A 24157-nucleotide genomic window follows, 5' to 3' on the forward strand; every position below is an offset into this window, starting at 1 on the left:
TAAGAGAACGCGCCCACGTGGTAGATGGAGAATGTGAGGAGAACACACACCGGTTGATTCAGAGAGCAGAGGAAAATCACACATGTAATTAAAGCAAGAACTTTTCCCCAGCTGTAAAGCAGAGGCAAGCAGAAAAATCACCCAGACCAGGAAGCTGTATTCTGTCCTCTACCTCCAAGAGGGAGGGAGGAAGAGAGAGAGAGAGAGAGAGACAGAGAGAGAGAGAGAGAGAGAGAGAGAAGGGGGGGAATGGGTGCGCCAGGGCTTCCAGCCACTGCAAATGAACTCCAGACTCGTGTGCCCCCTTGTACATCTGGCTACCATGGGTTCTGGGGAATCGAGCCTCGAGCCGGGAACCCTAGGCTTCACAGGCAAGTGCTTACCCATTAAGCCATCTCTCCAGCCCTCAGCCTTTATAGTATAGAAAAGGTATTCTTTCATCAGATTCAGGTACTTATGGGGAAGTCCTGATTGGTTTATAGACTTGGAGGGCAGACCTCAGGGCCGGCACACCTGGGCCGTCTATGTAGGCATCTTGCTAGACTGCGGCCGCAGAGGGCACTGGAGATCAGTCTCGATCAGACAGGAGGTCCATTCCTGCCCGCAGTTCCTTTCCTTTGCCAGGGCTAAGTGGCATGTGGGGTGGTGATCTCCTGGTTGTCAATTTCTAAGTGAAACTGTCCTTTCAAGAGAAGCTGACATTCTCGTATCCTCATTTTTACTTGCTTAGTAGCCAGGTGCCAGGGTATTTTTGCTGGGCTCTGCTGAAGCCGCCTGTGAGAACTGAAAGGGCTGGCTCAGGCGGGGCTTCCCTGCTGTTCCGTGCCCTCAGAGGACAGCACATTCTTGCCATGCCTTTGTCCAAACGCTCCAGAGTAACCTCGGCCTGCACTTCTGGGCTTCCTGGACTGCCCATGGTATGTTGCTTGGTTTGAAGGATTCTGCCTCAACAGGGGCTTTCTGGCTACTGGTGTGGGATCATGACCTGCCAAGCTTGATCATCACCCTTTGGATATGCAGCTCTGAACAGGAATTGGATGTGGCTGGGACATAGTCATCCTTCTCCAATCCTGTAATCCCCAGCTTTATATATGTGTGTGTATATATATATATATGTATATATAAAATATATATAAATATATGTGTGTGTATGTGTATGTGTATGTATATGTATGTATATGTATATGTATATATACACATATACATACATACTTCTTAAAGCTCCCCTATGTTTGTCAATGGTGTTATTTTTGAGATCAATAGTTGTATTTACTGAGCCTGACCAGGCAATGATGAGTGTATGCCATTTTGCTCAGACAGGACACCAACGCGGTCTATCTACAGCCACTTTTTGCTGTGACTGTCCACTTAGAAATCTTCAGTTAGTTGTCATGACTCTCGAGAAAACGCAGGATTCCTTAGTCTGCCTTTATCAACTAGTGCCATGGGCTGCATATAGCACAAAACATAATTCAAACAATAAATTATGGTGACTTCCATGACAAAAGACCAGTTCCCGCCCCCCTCCCCCAGGCATGACTGGAATCTATCACTAGGTTTTGTTTCTTCTAATTGGCTCCTTAGGAAAAAAAAAAAAAAACTTTATAAAGCAATCGCCAGTTGTTTTTTTTTGGGGGGGGGCATCTTTTTCGGGTTCATTTTCCAAAGGGAAAGAAAAGATATTTATACTGCTACCCACCAAGCAAACAAGCTCCCCCAGAATTCAGGGTGAATGGGAAATGACAATAAGGTAGTCACAGTGCAGTTTCACTTGGTCCTACACCTCCAAAAACTCAAGGCAGTTTTTCTCCCCCAGGGCTTGAGACTGTTTTATAGAGCGCTGTCTGGTTGATTGCCTTCACTCTCCCACAGCCACTACGCAAGTGAAGAAAAATGTTCCAGAATAGTATCACTATGTGGGGGTTTGACCACAAATTAACCAGGTGTGCTTTTTTTTTTATTATTATTATTTTTAATGAAGCTTTAAATTCCAACTTGCCAAAACTTTTTATCCTCTTTTGAAATTTGGAAAGTATTAGCAATTGCTTTCCTGTGACCTTTGACCAGCAGCTGATTGCATTTGTTAATATGATCAAACTCGTCAAACATTTTGAACTATATTGTAGGTTTTCTGTCTAATATCCCCAAATTTTCAGTACAAATAAACATGAATAGGTGTTTTGTTTTATTTTCAAATAAAAGCGTAAAGAAAGTAAAAAAAAAAAAAAAATTCTCTAATGCTGAGTTTTGTTCTGATTTGGAAACTTTCTCCGCATCTGAACTGTCATTGTGCTGTGGAGTCAGTGAATACTTCTTACCTCTCTCTCCTAAGGAGCAAGCCCGAGTCAGCCAATGTTGCCTCAACCACAGGGACCACAGGACGGGAGTAGTCAGGGCTAATTGGGTTTGTGTTCCGTAAAGAAAGGGGAATAGATCGGCGAAGACAGCCCTTTAAAGCGGTAACGGTGACTTTAAGGCATCTCCTCCATCGCAGCTCTGTTAGGTTCAGCTCTCCGGGTATGTTATCCTGTCATCCAAGCAGGTCATGGGGAACGGCTTTCAGGCTGGTAGATTCACTGTGCCTCTCCCATATTCGATAGTATGGTCATGCCTCTCTCTGCTTCAAACACCCAAATCCATTGTCTTCCTGCTATGTTTCCTGTTTGCATGTGTCCACATTAAAGACACGGCTCTCACCTCAAAAGGATAAGAGTAAGTTTATTCTGAGCCAAATATGAGTGACCATGGCTTTGGAACACAGATTTAGTTTACCCCAAATTCCATGTTCCAACATGTTAAGAATTTATGAAGGTTTTATAGTTATAGAAGAAAACAAAGTTATAAATCAAGGCACTTTTCACATACATTGGCTGACCATCAGGTAGGCGGTTATAGCAAAGGGGGTCAGGGAGACTCCACCTTAGACCTCAGATGCTATTTGAGACACTCTTAGTCCTTGGGTTGGTGGGAGCTGGGGTCTGCTCTTGCATTCAGAAAAGGATCACACCCCTGATCAACTGATAGTCACCAGGTTGTTAGGTCAGACATGGAGTTGGGGAATAAATGGCTATTGGGTGCCTAAAGAAAGACCCAGGGAATTGAGCTCTGACTTGCAACATTCTCTCTCTGAGAACACAGGAGTTTTATCAGTCCCTTCAGGCTTGCGGGGTGTAGATGCGTCACATGCAGCACTCTTCTGAGAACTTTATTTAGTTATTTATGAAGAAGAGGAAGAGAGTGGGTGTACCAGGGCTTCTAGCCATTGCAGATGAACTCCAGTTGCATGCACCACCTTGTGCATCTGGCTTACTTGGGTACTGGGGGATCAAACTTTGGTCCTTAGGCTTCATAGGCAAGTGCCTTAACTGCTAAGCCATCACTCCAGCCCTCTGTGAAATTTAGTTCACACATGTGTAACACACACAACACACACACACCTACTTCCTGTATGTCTTTTGTGCTCTTATTTTAAGACCTTAGGATGTCTTTCACAGTCAGAAGCTGCCTTAGTAATATGTCAGCTCTCTTTCATCCTCACACTGGTTATACCCCCTCTGAGACTGTAGGAAGAAACGCGACTTACTCCCTCCCACCTTCTCATTTACCTAACAAAGTGATTCTTGAGCTATGTATTTGAAAGGGCTCTTGGGAAGCAGCTCATGCCTTGAGTGTCTAAAGAGGACAATTACAATGTCTGTGTAAACAGGAGGAATCTGGATGAGCTATGCCTTCCGAAAGGAACAGGAATTTTCCACGAATTGGACTTTTCAGAAGGGCATCTCAGGTAATAGAAAGCGATTTCATGGGAACACGTAAAGCTAGAACACCTGCTCTTTTGTTCCTAAAATGAAACTGAGCAGGTTCCTGTGTCCCCACGGACACTGCCATCTGCGCCTTCAGGTCCACCCCAAGCCTGCTTCTGCAGCCCGAAAATAATTGCTGCTTTGCAGCTCCCTGGAGTCCACAGGGAGGTGCTTGACCTTGTTTGTAATGGCTCTCCTCAGTGGGTGGGGATGAGGAATGAGTCTCATTCAATCAGAATATCAACACGCGGGTGCAAGAGTCCATTCTACACCACTGGGTGACTTGAATTTTCAGCCCATCTTCCATAGCTAATGCTGGAAAAAACCAATGGGTTTGTCACCATTTTCTTGTCAATGAACACCCCAGGAATACCACATAAACCTAGACGTAAGAAACGTGGTGGTGGTTGAGTGGAAGAGGGGCGTTTGTTCATTTCAATCTACACATAGCCACTTGATTAACTGGACCTTGGGAAGTTGATTTCCACGGGCTGAGTTTCCCCCATTCCTGTAAAATGATGATAGTAGTTGCCTTCTCTTTATAGAGCTATGGTAAAGATTAATTATGTAAAATGCTCATCACTGGGCTGGCCTGGATAGTGCTTTATAACTGTTGGACCAGGGATAGCATTGCACGCCTATAATCCCAGCGCTCCACGAGGCAGAGACAGGAGGGTTTCCACACGCTTATAACCAGCCTGGGCTGCCTCGAGCCATCCAGAAACTATAGGGTGAGGGAATGGCTATCCATTAACACAATTAGACATCTGCAGAGTATTTTCTAGTTGTTAAGCACTGTATAATTAGATATTACAGTGAAGAAAAGAAATATGGACTTGTGCCACACAACCAGGGCCTAACCCATCTAACTAATCCAACAAAATTCATATTTTCTTCATGCTGTTTTTTTTAAAATTATTGAAGACATTTACATATGCATGTAATTATTTTTGTCATCACTTTCCAGTACCTTCTCTTGCCCCTCATTGAACCCCTTTTCTCTTTCCATCTAGTCCTTCTTCTGCTCTCCCTGCCCCCCCCCACACCCCCATGTGTGTGTGTGAGTGTGTTTGAGAGAGAGAGCACACCATCGATTTTAGTTAGGGTTGCTCCCATGAGCACGCTTGGGAGGGTTATTTACCAAAGCACATGCGACATACCAGTGGTAATGCCTCTGAAGAAAATCTCCAAGGCTCATGAGGGAAATCTGACATTGGAACCACACAGAGCTGCTCAGCTCCCTCTCCCCTCCTATGGCTGAGATGTCTGTTTAGAGGGCATGTATTCTTTTCCAATATTTTCTGTTATCTTGAAACTATATCTGACAAGGTAAATCCATTTATTATCAATGCTATTTACTGGCCTAGCTCCTCTCATTCAAATACCTCATTGGAATCACTTAAAATTACTAATTTGAGGAACATAGCATTTCTGTTGAACAAGTCAGTCTTTTAATTCATGAGCCTGATATATCATCATTCTAGAAAGGATATTTTATACATTAATACCTCATACACACTTTTTAAAGTTATTCACTTATTTGTGTGGGTGGGAGGGGGTCCTGTGTGAGCACCGGGACCTCTTGCTTTGAACAGAAAGTTAGACACGTGTACAACTTTCGGGGTCTGGTTTTGTGTGAGTAGCTTGGGAAGTTACCACTGTCTGACAGGCTTTGAATGCAAGCACCTTCTACCACTAAACCATTTCTCCATGCCTGTACTCTCTTTATAATTATCTTCTACATCTTTTAAGTATTTCTAAATGACCTAAGAACCTGTTGCTTTGTGGCATTCATTTTCCATTATGTATATTAATGAACTATTTGAATTATGTAGGGTTTTAAAACATCTGTTCTATATTCATCACCTATGCTGAAAGTCTAATGCACTAGGTTAATATTTCTTCACTTTAAAGTACATTTTTTAATTGGGCAAAAGGTCATGATTATGAAACTTTATTGGCCTCTATATTTGAAAAAATATGTATTGTATTTTTCTTAGGACCTAGTTTTCTGTTAAATTATAGGGTATTTATTTTTTTACCTCTTAAAGTATTTTTCTGTTATTGTCTATAATTTAATATTAACAAAGATTGATTTTCTATATTTTATTTTATTCCCCTTTTATAAACTTATATTTTTATTATTTTTTATTATTGAGGTTGACAATAACTTTAATGAACTATAATCTGTACAATGCATTTGTATTGGGTATAAATTCAGTGTGTATAATTATCAGGAAATTAAGCAATCACTACCCACCTCTACCTAATTTTGAATTTGTATTCTTGTCACAGGATCTTACTACCTATGTTAGATTGCCTTGTAATTCATGATCCTCCTGCCTCTGTTTTCTGAGTTGCAATTATAAGTGGCCACCACATGTCTGGCGAATATTGAAATATTTAAATCACTCCAAAGCAAAATTCAAGGTCTATTAATCATTACTGTCAGTCTGGAGAGATGGCTTAGCAGTTAAGGTTCTTGCCAGTGAAGCCTAAGAACCCCCTGTTCCCACTTTAGCCAGATGCACATGGTGGTGCATGCATCTGGATTATGTTTGCAGTGGCTAGAATCCCTGGCATGCCCATTCTCTCTCTCTCTCTCTCATAGAAAAAAATAAAATATTGTTTTAAAAGTAGCTTCTCTCTACCTCCCACAACTCACACACTCAATCAATCTCTGTAAAATACTAATCTACTTCCTGTGTAATGCTTGTGGATTTGCACGGGCTGGACATATCATATAAGCAAGGTCATATGCTGTCTGGTCTTTTGTTTCTGGCTGTTTTCATTTAGTATGCTATATTCAAGGTTCACCTATGCCGTGACAGCAGTCTTTATGCTGAAAAAGGATGTTTCATTTTGCAGTTTTATTAGAAACAGTATATCCATTTACCAGTTGATAAAAACTTGAGTTTTTATCACATTTAAGCATTTATGATCAATGCTGCTCTCAAGTGGTTGTATAAACTCCTCTGTGTTCATATGCTCATTTTCTATGAGTAGACATGTGCCTGGAAGTAGATGTACCCAGACGTACAGCAGTCCATGCTTAGTTATATTTTTTCTTTGCTCTGGGTTGTTATTCCATATGTCTTTATGCATCATATCAGCACACTTTTCTGTTTATCGCTTTCTATAGTCTCTTCCCAAGTCAGATCAGACAGTTGCGAAACTGTCAGTGATTTCTGTGTAGCTATCTTTATTGATGCTTTTAAAACTCATGTATTGATTGTGAATAACAAAATACCGAAGACTGGAATTCTTAAAAAGATAGGCTTATTTTGGCTCATGAGCTTATGACATTCTCGTCAAGAAGAGTTCTGAGGCCTGAGTGTGGCATCGCATGGTACGAGATGGGGGAGCTCCAGAGATCTGGCCAAACTGGCTTTCGTAGCTGACTCTCTCACTCTCAATAGCTGTTCGTTCACCCGTCACGTGACTGGGTCAGTAGGTGCAAACACCACTGAACTCTTCTAGCTCATGCTGGGCATTAAATTTCAAGCGGAACTTTGGAGGTGACAAACCATGTTCCAACATTACCAGAGCTCTTTGTTCCTCTCTATGGGGGTGCTGTTACGTAAGCCTGGAAGACACACACCCTTGACTAGTTCTTCCAGGACATGACTGCTCCCAATGGGGTGAGCATATCTGTCTCTTTTCGGGGGCCCCTCCCTCCCACTGTTGCATAGCTTTGCTAAATATAATTTCACTTTCAGCATTCATATGTGTATCTCATTATACCCTAGCCTCTATGAATGCCGAGAAGTTACTGGTAATCATTTTGAGGATCGCTTGTATGTGATGTTTCTATTTATTAATATTTTCCAGAAATCTGTTTGCTTGTATGCCTGTGGACCCTTTGATTACATGATGTCCTGATTAGGACATCTTTAAGTTTATCTTACGTGGGGTTCACTGGACTACTGGGATGGTTATGGGATCTCTTTCAGCAAATTTAGGCCACTTTCTGCTAACAGTTCTTTAAATTCTATTTGCCTCATTTTCTCCCACCTCTTGGAGCTTCCACTGTGCACATGCCAGTGTGACGGATAATATTCTGCAGGTTTCTGAGACTCTGTTCATTTATATTCACTATTTCTGTTTTTAAATTTCTGAAACTCAAAGACTACAGAATTTCAATTTAGCCATCAAGTCTCCTGGCCCTTTCTTTTGTCTGCTGAACTCGACTGCAAAATCCCTCTTGTGGATTTTCTTTCACTTACTGTTCATATCTATGCCATATATTGTATTTGGTTCTTTTGAAAATAATTTCTTCATAATTATGACTATTTTGTTATAATATGATTCCCATGACTACATTTAATTACTTAAAGATGGCTTCTTAGAATTCTTTGAAAGTATGTGGTAGCTACCTTTTTTTTTTTTTTTCTGTTAAGGTCAACATCAGTTCTTCTTAGGAGGTTTCAGTTTAAGGCTATGGTTTCTTTTCTTTCTTTTTTCTTTTTTAAAATTTTGTTAGTTTTCCCTCTTTTTGTTTGTATATCCCAAAATATTTTTTGTAGTTGTTTGACAACTAGCCAAACAGCTAGTCATTCATGTGTATGCTTTGAGGCAGACATTTAGTCCTTTGTTTCAAATCTGTAGTAGTCATAATTACTTTCACTTAGAGATTAGATTCTACAAAAAGAGAGAGCGAGCAAGAGCGAGAGCGAGAGCGAGAGCGAGAGAGAGAGAGAGAGAGAGAGAGAGAGAGAGAGAGAGATGCAGTCCTCCTCTACTTTTGCACAGACCAGCACATATGTATTTATTCTAGAATTCCAGCAATCTGAAAAGCTCAAAATCCACTGTGGCACCTGGTGCCTCACACTTTCTTGTTAAGTTTTTGACAAGCCAGTTTGTTCTAACTTGAGTTGCTGCCTTAGGCAATAGCATTGTTAGACGCTTTCTGCCAGTTGTTTCAACCAACTCCTTAGGGACAGGACTTTCCACATTAAACACACTGAATCGGGTCAACGAGTAGCTAGCCCTGTACCCGTGACACGTCAATTGACTCTGGGACAATTCTCTTGTTTGAAGCGTGGGAGCTTGTCCACACTCTTCTTTCAGTCTGTCCTGGACTTCTGTATTTCATAACTCCTGGGAATTCTCCCTTGCCAGTTTGTAAGAGTTTACTGGTTTTGGAAGACATTTGGGAATAGAGCTTTATAAAATAGCACAAGTTGCTGTTCTTGTAGGATTTGTTCTGTTTTTTTTTTTTTTTTTTTTTTATCCACCCCTCCAGTATTTTCTACTTGGATTATTCAAACTATTATTCAACTTGCAGAACTCTGAAAATGATTTTTTTTTTCTTTTTGAGAGAGAGAGAGAAGAGAAAGATTGGGCATATCAGGGCCTTGAGCTGCAGCCAATGCGCTCCAATAAGGTATGCCCCTGTGCACGCATGTGCAACATTGCATGTTTGCCTCACTGTGCTTGTCTGGCTTATGTGGACCTGGAGATTTGAACATGCATTCTTAGGCTTCACAGGCAAGCACCTTAACCACTAAGCCACCTCTCCAGTCTTAAAAAAAGATTATTTTAAACTATTTCACCAGGGTTCTCATTGACTTAGGTTGTGTGGAGGTATTTCTATTTTGGAATTATTTTCTCTTCTCTGGTAGTTCTTTCTTTCTTTCTTTATTTGAGGTAGGTTCTCATTCTAGCCCAGACTGACCTTGAATTCATTATGTAGTCTGAGGGTGGCCTTGAACTCATGGCAATCCTCCTATCTCTGCCTCCCAAGTGCTAGGGCTAATGGTGTGTGTCACCACGCCCAGCTCTAATAGCTCTTTCCTAAATTCTTGGAATTTAGTCAAATTCATCATTCATTACTCTGTTTTACATTCAAAAATACATTTTAATTTTCATTTATAAACTCAATTCCATTTTTTTAAAAAGCAATATCAATTATTAGATCTGTTCCACATCTCACAACCCCACTCATTTTTCTACATTCCATTTGGCTGCATATCTGAGTGTGTAATCTTAATGTATATTAAATTAAATTTTAATTTTCTGTCCTAGTTTTACTATTGGATTCTGAGCAACAATTATATATGGCTATTTAGTTGACTGACCTATATAATACTATGTCCAGAGTTTTACATTTTTCATCATAATTTTTAAATATCCTATTAGTGTTAACACAATGAATTATATAGTATTCATAATAACATGATTTACATCTTTTTGAAAGTTTTATTTATTTTTTTTTCTCTTTTCACAATTTTTATTAACATTTTCCATGATTATAAAAAATATCCCATGGTAATACCCTCCCTCCCCCCCCCACACTTTCCCCTTTGAAATTCCATTCTCCATCATATTACCTCCCCATCTCAATCATTGTACTTACAAATATACAATACCAACCTATTAAGTACCCTCCTCCTTTCCTTTCTCTTCCCTTTATATCTCCTTTTTAACTTACTGGCCTCTGCTACTAAGTATTTTCCTTCTCACACAGAAGCCCAGTCATCTGTAGCTAGGATCCACATATGAGAGAGAACATGTGGCGCTTGGCTTTCTGGGCCTGGGTTACCTCACTTAGTATAATCCTTTCCAGATCCGTCCATTTTTCTGCAAATTTCATAACTTCATCTTTCTTTACCGCTGAGTAGAAGTCCATTGTATAAATGTGCCACATCTTCATTTTTTTAATATTTTATTTTTACTGTGAGAGAAAGGGGCAGAGGATAAGAGAGAAATAGGAGGAGATGAGAGAGAGAGAGAGTGGGGAGAGGAGAGAGAAAAGGATGTGCCAGGACATCCAGCCACTACAAACAAATTCCAGATGCATGCAGCATCCTGTGCATATGGCTTATGTGGGTCCTGGGAAATCGAACCTGGGTCCTTTGGCTTTGCAGGCAAATGTTTTAACCACTCAGTCATCTTTCCAGCATGACAGTCTCATTTTTATGAAAGTAGAACATTATCTTAACTTCTACACCAAAAACATTTGTAAAATTTTTTAATTACCATTCTATCTGCTATCAGTTCCATCTCATCTAGAAAGAATTATTGTTCTCTGCCTAGTGTGGTGGCGCATACCTTTAATCCCAGCACTCGGGAGGCAGAGGTAGGAGGATCGCCTTGAGTTCGAAACTACCCTGAGGCTCCATGGTGAATTTTAGGTCAGTCTGAGGTAGAGTGAAACACTGCCTTGAAAAATAAAACAACAACAACAAAACTATTGTTATAGATATTATACATAATATAATTTTAGTATTCCATTTCATCAGAATTTTGGAATTTGAGTTTTTCAGTTCATCCTTGAGTAGAAGATTGTTCAGTTCATCTTCACTCTTCATTACTGTTGGCATTCAGTCTTTCTTTTCTGAAAGTTACCCCTCCTCCACCCCAGAGCATAAACAACCATTACTATGTAAACAGATGGGTCAGTGTTGAGGTGATATGGAGGACATGTGGATCTGGTCATCCCATCAAGAAACAACTCTTTGTGTCTTTGACACCTTCCTGAGCCTGCAGCAACCCAGAAACTAGGGCTCTGGAAAGCATTCAGTACCACCTTCTTGTCTGTTATTCTACAGCAGAGATTTAAATGTTAAGCAATTCAGATCCAGATATTAGTCAAACTGGAGTACAATGCACATATATGTATAATGTTTAGGTAACCAACCATACACAATATCAATGTTCACTTGAAATATTTTTTTTTTAATTTATTTATTTGAGAGCGACAGACACAGAGAGAAAGACAGATAGAGGGAGAGAAAGAGAATGGGCGCGCCAGGGCTTCCAGCCTCTGCAAACGAACTCCAGACGCGTGCGCCCCCTTGTGCATCTGGCTAACGTGGGACCTGGGGAACCGAGCCTCGAACCGAGGTCCTTAGGCTTCATAGGCAAGCGCTTAACCGCTAAGCCATCTCTCCAGCCCCACTTGAAATATTTTATTTGCTTATTTATTACAGAGAGCGGGTGAGAGGTAGAAAGAGGCAGACATATAGAGAAAGGGGGCACCAGGGCCTCTAGCTGCTGCAAACCAACTCCAGGTGCTTGTACCACCTTGTGCATCTGGCTTGAGTGGGTACTGGGAAATTGAACCTGAGTCCTTAGACTTCACAGGCAGGTGTCTTAACCTCTAAGCCATCTCTTTAGCCGTCAATATTTGTTTCCCTATATGCGTGTGCATATGTGTATGTATGTGTGTGTGTGTCATTATACTTTTTTCATTCTCCTCTACCACATCCATCACAAGCTCCTCAAATGCTCCAGTGAGTTCTTTTTTTTCCCCCAGTTGGTCTCCCTTTCTGCATACCTTTACATGTATTCTATTACCTTCTTTATTTCTCACATGTTTTAAGATCTTCCTTCCCTCATAATTCCCTTCACAGATTTATCTCTCCTCTCCCTCTTTATCTCTCCATGCACAATTTCACATTTAAATTCTGTACATGAGAGAAAACATGCAGATTTACCTTTCTGAGTTTGGCTTACTTTGCTTAACGTAATGATTTTTCAGTTGCCTTCATTCTCTTGAAAATGTCATGATTTCATTTTGTTTCCTTTATGGCTGTATAAAATTACATTATGCATATGTACCAGATGTTTTCATCTTTGAATCTCTTTATGGATGTTGGTGGACCTCTAAGCTGGTTCTGTTTCTTGACTATTGTGAATGTTGTAGCTATGAACATGGATGTGGATGTGTTTCTGTGCTATGTACATTTACAATATTTTGGGTTTATCCCAATTCTGATATGGCCAGAGTCCATGGAAATTATTTTATCAAATTTTTGAGGAACATCCACACTGATTTTTCATAGTAGATACACAAGTTTATATTGCTCCTCCCAGCACTGACCAAGTATTTCTTTTCCCATACTCACCAATATTTGTTTTCTTGATAATAGTGATTATGATTGAGATGAGATGGAACCTCAAAGTAATTTTAATCTGCTTTTCTGTGGTAGCTAGAGATGTTATAGACTTTTTCAATTATTTATTGGTCATTTATAGTTCTTCTCTGGATAACTCTCTATTTGGCTCATTAGGACACTTATTAATAGGGAGATTTGGCCTTTGTAGTGCTTGACTATTGCATGTGTTTATGTAGCTTGGATAATAACCACTGTCTTAGGCATAGTTGGCAAAGACTTCTTCCTATTCTGTAGGCCATCTCTTCACCCTGCTGATTATTACATGTATCTTAATTTCATGTAATGTATTTTGTAAGTTATTAATATAATTTTCTATACTATTTGAGTTCTTTTTTTAAAAAATATTTTTTTTTTGTTCTTTTATTTATTTGAGAGCAACAGACACAGAGAAAAAGACAGATAGAGGGAGAGAGAGAGAATGGGCACACCAGGGCTTCCAGCCACTGCAAACGAATTCCAGACGCGTGCGCCCCCTGTGCATCTGGCTAACGTGGGACCTGGGGAACCGAGCCTTGAACCGGGGTCCTTAGGCTTCACAGGCGAGCACTTAACCACTAAGCCATCTCTCCAGCCCCTATTTGAGTTCTTTTGAGAAAAGTCTTGTCTATGCCTGTATCATTACTATTTTACCTATGTCATCCTTTACAAGTTTTCGAATCTCATTCAGGTTTTATATGAAGTTCTTGATCCCTTTTGATATGGATTTTGTTCAGTGGGAAGGATCAGTTTCTAGTTCCTTTCTTCTACTTCTGAAAATACAGTGCTCCCAGCACAATTTGTTAAAGAGGCTGCCTTTACTCCATTGTGTTTTTGATAGTTTTTCCATCCAAACTAGGCTTCTTTGTCACATGATCAACCAAAAAGAGAAAACACAAAACCCACTGACAAAATCTAATATCCCTTCATGACAAAAATCACTGTAGAGATTGGAGATGAAGGGAAAACACCTCAACATAATAGAGGCTGTACCTAATAAAGCCATATCCAACATTATGCTAAGTGACTTGAAGCATTCCCAGAACCAGGTAAAGGTATAACTGCTATTCCCACGTGTGTGTAATATGGTGCTTGATGTCTCATCTAGAGTGATAAGACAAGAGAAAAATAAAATAAAAGGGATACAAAGTTAAAAGGAAGAAGTCAGCCTATCATCATTTGCAGGTGAGATGATTCTATATATTAGACCCATAAAACTCCACCAGAAAACTACAGCTGACACATTCCTCAACACAAAATAAACACACAAAAGTCAGTAGTCTTCTTTTACCAATGACAAACAGAGAGAAAGAAATCAAGAAAACAGTCCTATCCACTGTGGCCACCCCTCAAAAATCAAATGTCTCAGAATACCGCTAGGCAATATGGTGAGATATCTCTATAACACAGACTATAAAACACTGGAGAAACTGAGAACGAAACTAGAGGATGGAGAGAACTTTCATGCTCAAGGACTGGAGAAATGAATATTGAATGGCCATTCTACCAAAAAACATTTTTAATGATCAGTGGATGATTGAAGATATCAATATGGAAATTAACACATGAAATGTGAAAATTAGATCATAACGTTTCATGACCTTGGTGGTCAGTAAGGCAGACCAAATAATATGAGGACGATAAAAATAATATCAAAATAGGAGACAGGGGCCAACCATAGTGGTGCATAGGACTCCAGCGACTATAAATGGACTCCAGGGGCATGTGCCACTTCGTGCATGTGGCTGGACTTGAGTGCTGGTGAATTGAACTAGGGTTGTTAGGCTTTCCAGGTAAGCACCTTAACCACTGAGTCATCACTCCCACCCTGGCTTACTGAATTTTGAAACTTCAACATTTCTATTTGATTTTCTTTCTTTTTACAACTTCAATTTCCTTGCTGAATGTCTGTTCCTTAGAGCTGAGTTTTCATCCATCATGCTGATTTTTTCTACTATTTTGGTGACATCTTACTAGTTTTTTTTTTATTATTTAGATTCTGGACTCGAATGTTTCTGCTTATTTATGTGCTCATTGATCATGTTAGCTAAAAAAAAAAAAAAAAAAGACATTTTCATCTGGCATTTTTCCTGTTTCAGTACTTTTAGTTCTGTGCTTTAGGGGCTGTTCTCTTTTTTCATGCTGCTTATGTGACTGTGTTGCCCAATTGCAGCTCTGCTTAACAAAGAGGAACCCGTATGGTTTTGAAGGGGCTTCTGAGTCCTGTCCTCTCTCTAGTGAACTGTATGTACTATTGATACTGTTCCTTTGTCACTTCTCTGTGTGGGGCGCATCTTGGTTTCTATTTATTTCCCCAGTTTACTTCCTTTGTAGATTTCTGAGGCTTTTCCTCTGCTTCTCTCCACAATATTTTCATATTCTCAGTCTCTCCTTCACTGGTTCTCACAGCAGCAGTCTCCAAACTATCATCTTACCCTGAAGTTCCCAAGCACAGTTCCCCTTTAGGGCTAGAGTGGTTAAGGTGTTTGCGTGCGAAGCCCAAGTGCCCAGGTCTGCTTCCCTAGTACCCACATAAGCCAGATGCAGAGGATGGTGCATGCAGCTGGAGTTCATTTTCAATGGCTAGAGGCCCTGGCACTCCCATATTCTCTTTCTTCTTGCCCCTCCTTTCTCTCTCCCACCTTCTCTCCCCCTCTTCTCTCCCTAACCCCTTCTCTCTCTGTCTCAAATAAATAAATAAAATGACCCCTTTTGTTTAAGTATTTGAATACTTAATCTCTTGTTCATGGAACTGTTCAGGAAGGTTGTATAACCTTTAGAACACAGGGTCTTGCTGGAGAAAGTGTGCCACTGTGACAGGCATTGAGGTTACGGCCCTGGCTCTTTGCTCTGTCTCTATTACCCATCTTCCAATGTGAAGATAGGACACAGGCTGTCTTCTGACATGCTTTCCCTGCCATGATAGACTTCTGCCTGAAATTAAGCTGAAAATTAATCCTTTCCTTAAGCTGCTTCTGGTTGGGTGTTTTGTCACAGTAATGAGAAAGTAACTGCTATACCAAGCTAAGTTATATAAAAATGGTAAATGACCCCAATATCTCTGTGGTTTAACAAATTAGCAATGTTCTATGTCTCATTCATTCTTAAAGCCTTCTGTGGGTTGTGTTGTCATCATCACATTAATTTTGAGGTCCAGGCGTATGGTTTCAAGTGCAAATAGAAAAAAATAGTCAGTGTCTATACAAGAAGCTATCTCATTTGTCATATGTACATATTGCCATATGTATGTTATATATTTATATACACATATAGATACATATATGAATATACATACACACACACACATATATGGTTTCAGCAAGTCACAAAGACAAACCTAACACTAATAATAAAATAAAATATAGAGTTCTCTAGGATGGCAAATAAAATTTTATCTTAATATACAATATTACCCACCATATTCTTATTGATTGGCTAATTTATTTTTGCCTATGATAGCTTAAACTTCAGCCACTGTCTTGGTTCTCCCACATTTTCTGGACCATACCTTCAGGTATAAGTACCACTCTTACCTTCTATCCTATATACTTGTTTGCTTGATTTTTAGTCCATGGGTAATTCCTGCTTTTATTTTGTATCATACTGTTCAGTTGGAATATAGTTGAGGGTGCATGGAATATTAAAGTGAATTTCACATCTTATGCAGAAAGACATCCTTAAATATTTGGGAGGCAAAACATGATTGAGTACCCACATAAAATATTACATCTTGAGATTGGTGTTAGTTTCAGGATACAGAACACATATCCTTTGACTATGGTATGACAAGTGGTGTTTATGTTTTCTTCTGAGACTTTAATGTTAATTATCAGGTGGAATTTCCATGTAATCAGGATTCAGTCCTTGGTCTGGAAGATTTTTCTCATTAGTAAATATAAACTGATGCTTATTCAGCTGAGCCAGGCAGTTTGGGGTTTAATAAAAGCCCAATCTGTTCATTTGTTTACTCTGTTTACTCCCTACAGGCTGAGGCCGTTGTGACTGTCCACAATGCTTAATAGACAGAACAGGCGGTGTCAAGTGTAGACACCACTGTGCACCGTGTTCCTAAGTGCTGTGTTCGGCTACTTCCCAGGTGGCTGTTGGGAAGAGAAAGGACAGAGTTGCCCTCAAATTATGGCTTGCAGTGGTCACAGAATGGATCTGAGGCTCAGACAAAACACAAGGCAGAATAATGTCCTATTTTCCTGGAATGGGTCAGTGGACAGCTGGCATTGCCTCTGACCTCCCCCTCCATTTATCTTTACCTGCTGTGTGCCTTTTTCTACTGATTATGGTCCAGATGCAGAAAAGTGGTTATTCACAGAAAGGTAGCATTGCTGCCAACGTCCTTTCCCATCAGGAATTCACCTTTCTCAAAGCAAAGTCTTCTGTGTCTTCTACATAATTTTCCTTCATGGCTGGCACGAAAAGGAAGTAGTATAATTGTATAAAAATGCAGAAAGGATATGCCAGCAGCCACATTGCCACGGTGGGAGTGAGACTTTTTAAAATTATTTTCCCATTATTTTGAAAAAGTGATAAAGAAAAGGGGAGCCCTAAGACAGACACTAAATATGTGCATGACCTTCCTCATTCTGAAACATGAGGAAGTGCATAGAATCATGGAGAAGGTACAAGAGAAAACAGGAGGGGAGGGAGAGAAGGAGGAGACAGGGAAGAAAATAGATCTTGGTCAGTTTTCATGTAGTCATGTTACTGAAAGGAACCGTGAATAAAAGCATAATGACGTGGACAATGAAAATAAAGCATATAGCAGACAGACAAACCAATGAAAACTAGCTTTTATTTTTAGTGTTATGTTATAAACAAAATTAAGAGGCTACAGAAGGGCTGGAGAGATGGCTTCATGATAAGGAACTTGCCTAAGAAGCTCAAGGACCCATGTTTGACTCTTCAGGTCCCATATAAGCGAGACAAGTAAGGTGATGCAAGTGCAAGTTCACACATGCCCACTAGGTGGTGCAGCAAGCATCTGGACCTCAATTGCAATGGCTGGAGGCCCTGGCATGCCAATTCTCTCTCTCTCCTCTCTCTCTCTCTCTCTCTCTCTCTCACTAACTCTCTTGTCTTGTTGGGCTTGTCTCAAAAAACAAATAACAATAATAATAAACCAGAGAAGGAAAGCCTCTATCAGAATTAAGAAAGACTGAAAAGAAGCAATTAGAAAGATTAAGATCTATAAAGAGAGCCGGGCATGGTGGTGCACACCTCTAATTCCAAGTCTTGAGAAGCAGAGGTAGGAGGATTGCTGAGAGTTCAAGGCCACCCTGAGACTACATAGTGAATTCCAGGTCAGCTTCAGCTAGCATGAGACCTTATCTTGGGGGGGGGGGGGGGCGGGAATCTGTAAAGAGAAATGATAGGAAAAAATTTCAAAAGAAAATGGACTTTTGTTTTGTATTGGTTGTGTTAGCGTTCCCATTTCTGTGATGCAAGAGCAGGTGTAAACAATCCAACAGCAGAGAGGATGTGTCTTCGCTCACTCCTTGGGATATTCCAGTCCACTGAGGCTGGGACATAACAACAGAACTGAGCAAGTCACACCCTGGCTGTAGGAAGCAGAATGGGACAGCAACAGAAAGAGACCATGTAAAGTCCCCCGGGACTTCTGGCAGTCACCTCCTTCCTCTAACTAAGCCTCACCATTCACAGCTGCTTCTCTTCCCAGAAGCTTGTTTGGCTCTGCCGACAATTCAACCTTTCATTAGCTCAGAGCCTTTGGGATCAAATCCTCTCTGGAAAGTCCCTCAGAGAAAGACACCCAGACGGCAGCAACATTACTAATCCTCTAGTCTCTTCTCAGTCCAACCAAGTTGACGGTCAAGGTTAATAAACCCCAAGTATGGTGGCTCACGCCTCTGTTCCCAGTATTTGGGAGGTGGATACACGAAGATCAGAAGCTCAAAACTTGGCTATTTAAATGAATTTAAATGCTAGCCTGGGCTTCAAGAGAAGCTGTCTTTAAGAATAAATGAATAAATGGCTGACTGATAGATACATTAAGAAGATCGAGCATCACATCTGTCTTTGCTTCTGTCCCTCTACGTTGGGCACTATTGACCTTCTGGAACTCTGGCCTCCAGTGAGGATCAACTCCTCTACTTCTCCTCCTCCGGCTTCTTCCTGGTCTCACGCCTTGGTTTTTCCTCACCTTGCCACAGATAATGGGGCATTTCCTAAGTTCTCTCTTGTCTATTTTCTTCCATCTTCGATTGACTAAGTCCAGTAACTGCAGCATGTTTCAAAGTCTTATGAAATATTCAAACATAACTTCACTGCAAATATGCCAATCTACTCTGTTCTGCCGCACAGCTCTTCCCAGCTGGCTTTAGGCCATTGCCCCGCCACCTCAGGAAGTTCCTGCCCAAGGTCACTGAGATAGTGATTAAAGCTACCCATCATTCAAACATATAACTTCTCACAAATTTGTTTGTGCTTTCTGCCATATGGAGTCAGAACCCTGAAAGAAAATTCCTTCCTCAGTGTTGCTTATTTTTAATCAAACATTATCTTTACCACAACTTGTGGTGCAGGCCTATGTGAGGTAGGAGGATTGCAAGTTCAAGGCCAGCCTTGGCCTTGAAAGAGTGAGACTTTGTGTCAAAAAATTTAAATAATAATAATTAAATAAAATGAGGGGCTAGAGAGATGGCTTAGTGGTTGATCTCAGTTCAGTTCCCCAGGATACTAAGTATGGCTAGATGCACAAAGTGGCACATACATCTGGAGTTCATTTGCAGTGGCTGGAGGCCCTGGGCCCTGGTGTGCCCATTTTCTCTCTCTCTCCCCTGACTCTTGTGTGTGTGCCTAGCTGCTTGAAAACAAATAAATAAAAATATTGTTTTAATAATGAAAATAAAAGCTGGTTATATATCTCAGGGGTAGAGCACTTGGCATGCAGGCCTTAGGTTTAATTACCATTACAAAAAAAAATAATCATTGCATGATAATTGTTTCCAAAGTGTCTTTCACATCTGTTTCTCCTTTTGCTATCCACAACCAAGGTCTTAGCTCCATCCTCCCCACCCCCTCCACTCCAGCTCTGAAACTGGCACTTGTAATAAAGTGCATGCCTTCTCTGACCTCTCTGGTTCCTTTATGTGGCAAGTGAGGCCTCGGAGCTTCCTCGGGCTAGCTAGGTTTGGAGATGCCCCCAGTTTCCTTCACACAGGAGTTCTGTGAGTCTCACCACCAGGAGTTGTTTCTCTTTCCTGGACCAGAGGTTTTTAGAAGCAAGACAGTTTTCCCCTGGCTTTGTCTTCAGCGCAAAGTGGAAAGCACCAGAAGCCAGCAGAAATTACAACACAAGCTACTTAAGCAATCACGACCATATTGCTATATCTCCAAGTGCCCCTAAAATTGTTCAAAGTATCATTCTCCATAAGCTTTTTACTGTACTTTTTGGCATTTTTGTATATGTGAGATCTTTCTGAACCTGCTTGAAGAAAATGCAGCAACATTTTTCTCTTTCTCATAGCACATTACAATGCCATTGGGTATAGCTCCTAAGACTGCAATACTGGCTACAGTATGACACAAAACAGTCTCCACGTTTTTGTGATTTCACCTTCTGTAGTTCCAGTTGCTTAGTCAGCTATAATCGGAAAAGTTTCAAGGATAATTCTTATCCTAACTCATACACTTTCTATTTAGTATAATGAAAGCCCCCTCTGTCCATAGTAGGACCCAAGGGTGTGCACACAACTCCTCCAGCACACTCACTTATCTCAAGATAACCTGAAAACCTGCCTCTCAATGTAAATACTATGTCATAGTTATTAAACATGCTATCTCAAAGAATAATGACATAGAATGTCTCTACATGTTAATTACACGTGTAATTTTTCAAAATATTTCCGTACATTTTAGCTCAAACCCACAGATGCAGAGCCCTTGTCTGTAGAGGAAAACTTGTATCCACTACCTATCTCATGATATAACTTTTTATTAACTGCATTGGTGGGATTTCTCTACTTTGCTACTACTTATTTTTAATCTCTTACTGTGCCAAATTTATAAAGTAAACTTTGTCAAAGCTATGTATAGAAGAAAACGTAGAGTTTTATGGTATCCAAAGTTTCAGATCTCCACTGATAGACAGGTAGAGTAGGCTAAGAATGGACAAAGAAAACTTCTACTCTTGAGAGACCAAAGGAGGCTCAATGCTTTTGTCTATTGTCTGCATGTGATATGCCACTGAATTTGCCACTTTACACTGCCAAGTGTAAGAAGGCCAAAACATGAGCACTTTAAATCAATTTAAAAGTGTCTCTCATTTGAGGTACTGTTGTGTTTTCAAGGAAACTTTCTAAAAAGAAGAAAAAGTAAGAAGCCACTTCCTTAAGGAAAATTTTTACCACTTTACCATTTTGGGGATAGTCGTGAAAAATCACTTCTAACAACAAGAATAAAGACGAGGCCCATTAGCAACCAGAAACAGAGTCACGAAGCATTCTCAGAGCATCACAGGCCACCACTGAGAACCACTGGCCTATAGAGACAGGGTCAAGGTCTTTAGAATCTGGCACCATGTTCACCTTTTTGTCAGACTTCCAATTACTTCATCCGTTCCCTTAGTACACACTTGAACTTCATGATCGCATCTAGACTGGATCCATGAATTTGGGACCTTCCTGGAGGTTTTTACCATTGGCATCCCAGCCTGTCTTTAACTTTCTCATTTCTCCCTCTCCCATTCTTGTCCTTCCCTATTCTGATTCTAGCCTGTTACTGACAGCTAAAATGCAGTATCTACCAGTTACCCAAAAATCAACTTAAGAGCTGGAGAGATGGCTTAGCAGTTAAGGCACTTGCCTGCAAAGCCTAAGGACCCATGTTCAACTCTCCAGATCCCATATAAGCCAGACGTACAAAGGTGATGCAAGCACAATGTCGTACACATACAGTAGGCGGCACAGATGTCTGGAGTTCAATTTCAGTGGCTGAGGCCCTGACATAGCAATTCTGTCTCTCTCTTTCTCTTGCTCACTCTAAGAATCAATCAGCTTAAGGTGACACCACCAGAACATTTCTGTGGTAGGTGAGAGGTGTGGTGAGGTAGGGAGACACAGTTGGGGTTGGATAGCTTGCTCTGCTGGGCAGACTGATGGGGAGAAAGGCCCTTGGCAGACTGCTACGTTACTTCCCTGGAGGACTCCAGGGTGGCAGCCTAAGATGTCAGGGAGAAGGGGGCTCACTTCCCAGTTCTTCTTGCCTTTGTTCCTTCCTATTATGCAGAAACTACTGTGCTCTGATGTGGAAAACTGACTTTCTAAGTTGTAACTGAACTCAAGTGTTTATCTAAAATCTCCTAAATGTGTCTGTTCAACTACTATATAATTAAATCTTGGAATGGGGGGGGGATTTCAGTCATTGTATTTGGATATATATATGTGTATATGTTTATATATATATATATATATATATATATATATATATATATATATACACATACATATACACACACACATACATACACACATATATTAGGAATTAGAACACAGAACTCACATGACATGAAATTGATGAAACTGATAGCTGAAGAGTTAACTCCATTATCATCTTCCTTACATACTGGTATGGTAGTGTGAGAATGCTATATTTTTTTCTTTTCTTTTTTTTTAATTTTTTTTTGAAGTTTTTACTTATTTATTTGAGAGCGACAGAGAGAGAAAGAGGTAGAGAGAGAGAGAGAGAGAGAGAATGGGCGCACCAGGGTCTCCAGCCACTGCAAACGTTGTGCATCTGGCTTACATGGGTCCTGGGGAATCAAGCCTTGAACCGAGGTCCTTAGGCTTCACAGGCAAGCGCTTAACCGCTAAGCCATCTTTCCAGGCCTTCCTTATTTTTTTTTTTTTTTTTTTTTAAGCTGACACATTCTGAAGGAAACAAAGGCCATTAGTAGATTGCTAAACCTTCCAGCTCTGAATTACAGTCATCAAGCTGTATGTAGAACTGGGGGTTACTCATTTTGTAGCTGGTGTCCACAAAATGCATCATTTCAGGCTTTGTATAAATTAAAAAAAAAAAATTGTCATCCTTTTGCTAGGCTAGTGAATGGCAGCAGAGACTCAATTATGACAGATGCATTGCTGACAAAATGCTTGTTAACCTGGGGCAAACAGGGCTTATCTTTTTAAGACGCTATTTGAAGAATGTATGGAATTTCTTGGGAGGAGAATATTTTGGAAGATGAATCTACTCACATGCCTCTGTGGCATTTGTTTTCTCCATGTAATGTCTGTGTGATGTGATGGTAAGTTCTGATTATGTGTTCCAGGAGACATGTGTGATTTAACACTCCGCATGATGCATTGCTGTCCTGGACTTTGTTTTCTCTGTGCTCCAAAAAAGAAAAAAAAAAAAGAAAAAAAATATATACATATATATATATATATATATATATATATATATATATATATATACTATGCAAGCTACTTTGACCGGTGTTCATATTGAAAACTGCCCTTACCAAACACTAGCAAGATTCTACAATTATGTATGGGCTTAATTTACCTCAAACAACATATTAAACTAGCTGTAATCTGGGCATTAGAATGGACTAGTTTCACTAGAGGTACTTACTATGATTTTTTTTTTTTTTAAGCAAATGCCTGTTACTCTCATAGCTCACTGATTATGCATTGACAGATCTGGCATTAACATGGAGGAAAATATAGATTACTCAAGACAGGGAAGACACTGTGTACTACACATGAGTAGCTTTTCCAAGCAACATGAATGTCGGACAGGAGGAGAGTGCGCCCTGATAGAAAAGGGCTGTAAGAAAATTTCTATTTGATAAGTCAGCTTGAGGCTACTCCACATGTCATTAACTGCTCTGAAAACAAGTACACAGTTCAAGGTGATTAAACTCAGATTTCATGGACTAATATAAAAAAAAAAAAAAGCTAGCAAAGACAAGAGTTTAGTCTCTTGTATATCCTTGTGGATTCATATTTACTTATGTATGCTGGTTCCCAGGAAGGCACACGCACCCTCCAGGTCATGAGTCAGTGAGATTAATGCGGTGAACATGGGGGAGAAACACATCAAAGAACTGCTTGATTCACCAGGCTCCTGGGGTTGTGTTGACTTCTCACAACAGTCCTCAGAGGTCGCATGAAAATTAGGTTTATAGTAGAGAAAACTGTGGTTTCAAGAGTTAAAGAAAATGTCTGTTTGGAGAGAGTGCGGGTGGTTAAAGGTGCTTGCTTGCAAAGGCTGATGGCCAGGGTATTTACTCCCCAGGAACCACGAAAATACACAAGCACACACTATGCATGCATCTTGAGTATATTTGCAGTGGCAGGAAGTCCTGGCACATGCATATACTCTTTATTTTCCTCTCTCATATATATAAATATTTTAAAATTTATAAAAAAGAAAGTGCCAGCAGCTGTGTGACCTTTAGTAGTGAATTTGGAACTCAGATGGAACGGTGTGAACACC

The 24157-nt window shown here is 40.3% G+C and overlaps 1 protein-coding gene across 9 annotated transcripts in view; it reads left to right on the forward strand.

Annotated features, from left to right (window-relative positions):
* Positions 1 to 24157, forward strand: part of Nrg3 (neuregulin 3) — a 1113809-nt gene that overhangs the window by 876094 nt on the left and 213558 nt on the right. The window lies entirely within an intron of this gene.

The sequence above is a fragment of the Jaculus jaculus genome, chromosome 18, assembly GCF_020740685.1.
Source record: "Jaculus jaculus isolate mJacJac1 chromosome 18, mJacJac1.mat.Y.cur, whole genome shotgun sequence".
Classification (NCBI taxonomy): Eukaryota; Metazoa; Chordata; class Mammalia; order Rodentia; family Dipodidae; genus Jaculus; species Jaculus jaculus.